The sequence below is a fragment of the Anolis sagrei genome, chromosome 2 (assembly GCF_037176765.1).
Source record: "Anolis sagrei isolate rAnoSag1 chromosome 2, rAnoSag1.mat, whole genome shotgun sequence".
Lineage (NCBI taxonomy): Eukaryota > Metazoa > Chordata > Lepidosauria > Squamata > Dactyloidae > Anolis > Anolis sagrei.
In genome coordinates, this window is record NC_090022.1 from 129,858,898 (window position 1) to 129,866,575 (window position 7,678).

A 7,678-nucleotide genomic window follows, 5' to 3' on the forward strand; every position below is an offset into this window, starting at 1 on the left:
GTTAATGAAAAGGAAACAGCAAACTGTGCTTCAAATGTACACAACACAGCACAATGCAAATAACACTGGTCCCTGTGGAGCCCTGCAAAATTCAGCGAGGCAACTGCTTGGAGCATCCATGAAGGGGAGCAAGTTATCAGGAAGTCATATACTGGTTTTAATAACGTAATGTTATGTACACTTAGGCCTCTTCCATACACTATCTGCTTTGAACTGGGATATATGGAAGTGTGGACTCCAATAACCCAGTTCAAGGCAGATATTATGGGATTCTCTGCCTTGATATTCTGAGTTATATGGCTCTGTGGAAGGGCCCTTACTTGGAACAAACTATCATCATCAGAATTTCCAACTAAATATGCTATGAATTATAGAAAGTGGCATTGAAAATGCCCCCCCAGGCTCTGAAATGCAATGATGTGGTGTCATAAAACTAATTTTAGGTGTGTTAAGGAGATAGAGAAGGAGCACTCCATATATTAATTTCATGGTTCACTTTGTTACAACAAAAGGATCACAGGAATTTGTGTGCGCTACAGGGATTTTTGGTGGTTGCTATTGGGCTTGCCATTTGCATTTGTTTCATTTAGGCACCGAAATGTCCTTAGCACAACAATATATCGGGATAATTCTGTTCTGGGCAGCTGTAGTGTATTATGGAATTATGAGGACCCTTGAAAATAAGAGACATCTCCATCCTATAGTGTAGATGCTGTGAAACGGGCGTCTTGTTTATGATGTAAACTGAAGAGAATGCGTACAATGTCTTGGGTTGGCGGCTATTATTAAACCACCAAGTGAGTGGGCCCAGACAACATATACAGAAAAGAATCAGTAATCAATGACTTGTCTGTAATTGACAGAACAATTATTTTGAATGGGAAGAAAGGTAGAAAACTACTAGGTTACCAGCAACCTGAACAAGGTTGGCTGGGTATCACCATTTGTACACACATTGCTGGCTAAGAGCTGAACAAAGACCCTGCCTCTGCACTGTCACTGAGCTGAGCCAATAAAAAGCAAACTGATATTACAATTTTGATTTCCCTAGGGGCCTGGCAGGGCTTAATGTAAGAATTATTATCCATTGTGAATAGCAGCTGATATAGAGTGCACAAGGAAAATGAGGGCGGTCTCTTTGCTTAAAATAAATAAATCAGCAGTTTTTCTTCCCCTGCTCAAATAATGCTAAATTCGTTTGACCGTGCAAGTTCTCAACATTTTGTAAAACTTCTTTTAACAGACAGATAGAATGCCTCTTCAACGTCTGTGATAAATATATGGTTATAAAAATTATATATATATATATATATATATATATATATATATATATATATATATATAATTTTTATAATCATATATATATATATGATTATATAATTACATGCATAAAGAAAAATCAGATCTGAGTAATTTGAGAAGAGATGGCAAGAGGAATGGAAAGATAACATCCAACCTGCTGAATCAGGGCCGTTTCCCAAGCACATCCCACCTTTAGTCCCCTGAACTTTCAATGGATGTCTCCATCTCGGAAAACTCAATATTTCCTCTTCAGAGCCAGTCAAGCTTAAAAGTGGTCAGACAGTAATTGTGCAGCTGTAATATATCTTTTCAAAGGCACAAATTAATTTACTCAGGTTCTTTGTGATGCTAGTGCTGGGGAGTATCTCAGGTGAAACAATGAAGGATACCAGTAAAGAGTATAAAGAAAGAAATCACGTCTTGGGACTACCATTCAGTGTTATAATCATTCAATTTCAAAGAGTTCCAATTGCTAAAAAGCCATGTCTGACAATCTGGAGTTCAGCAGGATTTTCATCTGGTTTCTCTTCATGGACTGATTGCACATGATTTGACAGTAATGGTTATAATGGGGCTTATAATGCTGTCTGCCTTCATAGCAGTTAGGAGGTTCAGTATTATCTACCTCATATCTATCTATCAATCATCTTTCTATCCGTACTTTTGTAAGTACATAAGAAGGACAGAGCTTCTAATTTTTAATAGTTCACTTTTCATAACATAAATAGTAAATACTATATTTTTCATCAAAGTGGAGCTGGGCTTGCTCAGTAGACAGAAGGTTTGATTCATGAAAGGCTCAATTCCTTCCTGGGGGAGGCTGAGCTGACCCCCTCTGTATTGTGCTTCTACTACCAGACAGAGCTTTTTTATTCCAGCAGCTTCATGCCACTTAAATGCTTTCTGTGGAAGGGTGATTCAGTGGTGGTGTTAGATATTTCCCTTCCTTTTTTGTTATCCTTTCAAAATGCTTTGAACTATTTTAACTCAGTGTTTGGCTTTTAATAAAATAGCTTATTTTGCTGTTTTGAAAACTACTCATATTATGCTTTTAGCTATATTTTATTTTAATGGACTATTTGGGGTATGTACACTTTTTTCTGTTATATCTTGTCTCAAAAGCCAGATTTTTTTTAAAAAAAAATCATGTCAGAAGCTACTTGAGAAAATGCAAGTTGCTTCTGGTGTGAGAGACTTGGCCATTTGCATGTTGCTCAGGGGATGCCCAGATGTGTACCATCCTGTGGGAGGCTTCTCTTATGTCCCCGCCTGGAAAGCTGGAACTGACAGACAGGAGCTCACTCCATCAGGTCAGCAGTTCAGCCAGCACAAAGGTTTAACCCATTGTGCCACTGTGGCTCCTAAAAGGAAGATGATGAAATTAAGAATGATAATAATAATACTTTATTTATAGCCTGCCACCATCTCTTGGAGGAACTCAGGGTCATTTGCAAAGCACTCAAAGGTGCAAACACGCAATATACAAAAAGTGCAAAGACAACACAAAGCAACCAACAACCAACATAAAAATCACAAAATCCCCAGATTTAGATCAATAGAAAGAAGGGGGTTTCTGAACATTAAACAATAGTTCTAGATAAACTGGAAGACAATGATGGGCTATTAAGTACATATATACATATGGTACATACATATCCACATACATGCTAACCAGATGTCAAAGGGTGCATCAAATACTATTTCACAAAGATCTATATAGACACCTGGTTAGTACATACCAGGAGATATGTACAGTATGCTCCCCACTCCCAATTTGTAAGAGATACTTTTGAAGAGCTCTTATGGATATCTGAAACCATAAATAATGATGGAGTTTATTTCCAAAAGGTACCAAATCCATCCGAATAAATTTTACAGAAATAAAAAATCATACTGAGGATATGCCTTCTGTTGAAGAAAATTGCAATTTTTCCAAATCCTGTACCAAAATAATTTGATGCAGTTTCACAGTCTGATCTGTACATAATATTGCAGTCCTAGGCACCAATGGGCCACCTCCTATAACTGAAAATTCTCATTTTGGGGGGGGGGGGGGGGGAGGGAGGGGAATTTGATACTTTTGAGAATAAATGCCACATTAATAAACCCTATATTTTGACTATACGTGTGCTGGAAGCATGCCAGTTTCTCTGAAGGACCCAGAGAGGCCCACAAACACTTTGAGATGGTGAAATATTTTTGGATGTAGTTAAGTGAAAGAATGGGTACCAAACCAGTTGATATGGGGGCTGGACTGTATTTATATATTTGATAACACAACATTCTCTCTCAGTTTACCCAGATCTATTGTTTGCCTCTTAGAAAACCCTTAGCTTAATTCACTTTTCTGGCTTTCTGTTCACTCCTGTACTTAAATCATACATAAACATATCTGAGCATTTTTTTGAGTTCCCAGTTCTAATATCTCTTTTACTAGTGACATTAGACTTTATCTCTATATGTCCTTATCATGGCAGTTCAATCCAAACTCTGTCAGGCTGGCTGTTGGGGGTTGTAAACAAACAGAATCCTCTTGTGCTGTCTGAGCTGACTTTTCACTCATTAAACTTCAGCTAGGCTAAGGCTAGCCTAGCCCGCTCTGTCTCCTGATCTCAGGGATGAACTACCAGAATGACCTGGCAGCACAATTTCTCTGCTAGCTTAGATCATGAGTAGAAAAATAAAAAACAGGAAAGACAAGAGGGACAGCAAGGGAAGAGTCAATTTCTGTTAGGTCCAAACCCCTTCCAGAGATACATTATGCTGGGCAGGGGCGGAATTGAACCAAAAATGGCACACAGAACTCCCACGACGAACAGAAAATATATATCAGTGATTGGTTGTGGGGGTGTGTGCCAAAATACTGTTTGCTTACCATTGAAAATCACCTAGGGCCACCTCTGATGCTGGGGCAAATTTAGGCCAGGGTAATCCTAAATCATCTTCAGGGGTTTAGATTAAACACGGCTTCAGATGGCTCAGCTAACCCTTGGCCATTCTTATAACATCACAGTAAGTCACCTGCCACACACACCAGAGTTCAACAGAACTGCTAGTCTCACCTAGAGTAGAACCATTGATTCATTTACTTGAAAGTATATTGCCACCTATGCAAATTTCCATTAATTCTCTTTCACTGCTATAGTTGAAATTAAGAATTGGTTGGCAGTGCAATTGTAAGTCAATGACGTGCCAGCTGTAGTGGGTTTGGATTAGGCAGGACTTTCTTCATTTGGTTCAGTACAGAGCTCTGCTTATTTATTTATTTCATATCAAAAGCATTGCATAAATTAGTAAAAAACTGATAAAAATAGAAGGAGCACGAGTGGCAATTTTTTTTTGACCAAAAATAGGCAACAGCAATCACATTATCTGCAGACTCAAACAACTATTCCTCTGTACATGAGGCAGGACATTGTGGGCAAGCATACTGATACCGAGTTGTCTGTTCTGCTCCACAGTCACACAAGGTGAAGAGTTCTTTTAGGTAGTGCCATTTTGCCACGTTGTCTTTTGATCTGCCCAACCCACTTCTGAGTCTGTTCTGGGACTTCCAAGTTGACCATTCTAGGTTTGCCCCTGGAGGCAGACCCTTGTGGGGGGGGGGGGGGGGGGCATCCAATTGGGATTTTCTGGTTTAGCTACCCAGAGGGATACTCTTGCTGTTGCTGGGGAAAAGTTAAGAGGAGTGGTGGTTCTTATGAAGCCTTTCCTTGATTTGAGTCTACTGTTAGGAGGCTGATAGCCATGCAGAGGATGGCTTTCACAGTGTTCAACTTTATTTCTCTCACAGTTGGCAGCAACTTCCCGTCACACATCCCAGAGGGAGGGGGGCAATGCCTGCTAGCTTGTAGAGTTTATCAACAGGTGTTGATTTAAGACACCCTGTGATTATTCTACATGTTTTGTTCAGTGCTATATTCACCTTCTTTTCATGGGCAGACTTGTGCCAAACAGGGCAGGCATACTCGGCAGTTGAATAAGACAAGGCCAGGGCTGATGTTCTTATTAATTTTGGGTCTGCACCCCATGTGTTGTCAGTAAGTTTCTGCATGATGTTATTGCGTACAGCTACTTAGAGCTCTGCTAATAGAAGGCACTATCACAGAATTCTTTTGGTGACTAAAGTCTCCTAGAAAACCATCCTCAAAAGAGGCAGAAAAAAACAAGATGAAAGCAGAGGCAAGCTATGCCAGATCCATATTTCCAGTGAGACATCAACAGCATTGGCACAAAACTAGGCCAAGGTGAGGATAGTCTTAAATAATTTCTAATTTCTAGCTGTAGGTTGAGAAGGCTTTAGAGTCAACACAGCTTTAGCTGGCTTAATGTTGACTCAGCAGAGCCTTAACTGCCTTGGCTAATTAAGGTTATGTCCTATTAGGCCATAGTCCAAGAGTGGGAATCACATAGCCTCCCAGAGATTATTAGACCAGAGCTCCCAGCATTCCTCACCATGCTGGCTAGGGCTGCTAGAAGTTGCAATCCAATGATAACACAGCCCAATAAAAATATATTGGTGTCCTGGTTTTTAGGCTGTTCCTGGGGTTATTTGAGACACTGATTCAGAAAATTGCATTGGGTAAATCATATCAGCTCTAGTTTCTTAGACATTGTTGTTATGATGACTAGTAGAATAGAATATTTTTATTGTCATTTTACATTGCACAATGAAATTAAATGTTTTCCCCAGCACACACCAGAAAACAACACACCGAATCCTCCACACTCCCACCACCACCACACAGATCCCAAAGCACATCAGTGTGAAGCCATGGCATTCAATATAGTTACAGCTCTAGGATAAAAGTTGTCTTTCAGTCTGTTTGTCCTTGCCTTTGTCACTCTGTACCATCTGACAGATGGTAATTTTTTTTTTTAAGAATATGCTGGGTGATATGGATCCCCAAGAAAGCTCTGAGCTTTCTTACGGCTGCGGAACCTATAAAATTTTCCAAAGAGGGGAGAGAACAACCAATGATTCTCAGTGCAGAAGTGGTGACCCTTTGGAGTGCCTTCCTACCTGCCACTGTGCAGTTACCAAATCACACACAGATGCAGTAGGTTAGGACACTCTCTGTAGCACAGCAGTAGACAGTCAACCTCAGTTTTTCTTTCAGTTGTTGGTTCCTTAGAAGTCTTAGGTAGTACAGTCTCTGCCAGCTTTGATTTTGGATTTAATATATCCTAGAAGATTTCTATGTTTCTGTTCATGTACTCCTGTTCAAATTTTACTAGTTATACCTTCTGGATTTATGCTGTATCTGTAATTTCTGGCTGTTCCTGGACATCGTTACCTCTGGAACTTTATGAGACATTTGGATTATTGTCTGGTTATCACCTGTTGCTAAACTTTTTTGGATTATATATCTTTCTTTCTTTTTTCCTGATTTTTATATGTTTTTAATATATATATATATATATTATAATAAACCGTTTGCTTATACTCCTGGAGTCTTGTGTGGTGCAGTGGTCATAGGTGTTTCTAGGCCTGGAGTGCAACAGCCGGGCCCTCTTAACCAATATTGCCATAAGGGTGCCCCAGATCAGATCCTCCTTAACAGTGACACCCAGGAACTTAAAACTGGCCACCCACTCCACTTAGTCCCCATTTGTGATTAAGTGCTAGATTTCTGGTCTATTCTTTCTGTAGTCCACTATCAGCTCTTTGGTTTTATTGATGTTAAGAACCGGATTATTGTCCCTGCACCACGAGAACAACCGATCCACCTCATCCCAATAGGCAGACTTAACCTTTTCAGAGATAAGCCCCACCACGATTATATAATCTGCAAATTTGGTAATGATATTGTTATGGTGGACGGGGGTATACAGCATATGTTTCGTATCTCAAGAACTAGATCTGATAGGTGAAATCTGGTGCTATTTTTGGAATCAACAGGTCAAATATCCCAAAAAACAGGGCCAACATTGCAGTCACCAAAATATGTGTGTAATATCTCCATCTCTGCCACACTCTGTTAAAAATAAGCTTCTGAAAGTTACAATGGAAACCTGTATGTGTCTTCCTAGAGGTGAAGCCCATTGAGCTGGTGGCAATTACTCCCAGGGGAAAATAAGATTTCAGCCCTGGCTGTGCAAAAAGCTTTGAATTAACAGAGAGAAGAGATGCTGGAGGTTAAAGAGAACTGTGCTCCTGGGTTGTTGTATGACAGAGGTAAACTCAGCTTACCTAGCTTGCATGACAAGCTCTATCTGCTAAAACATTTACTTTGTACAGGTTTAAAGATGCAGAAACACTGTCACATTTTTCAATGGTCCACTAGAGATGAGGAAAGTCATGAGATTTGAATAAGTCAAAATGGGTTTCTAGATGTCTTGTTGAAGTTTTCTACAGAGCATTAATGATTTTTCC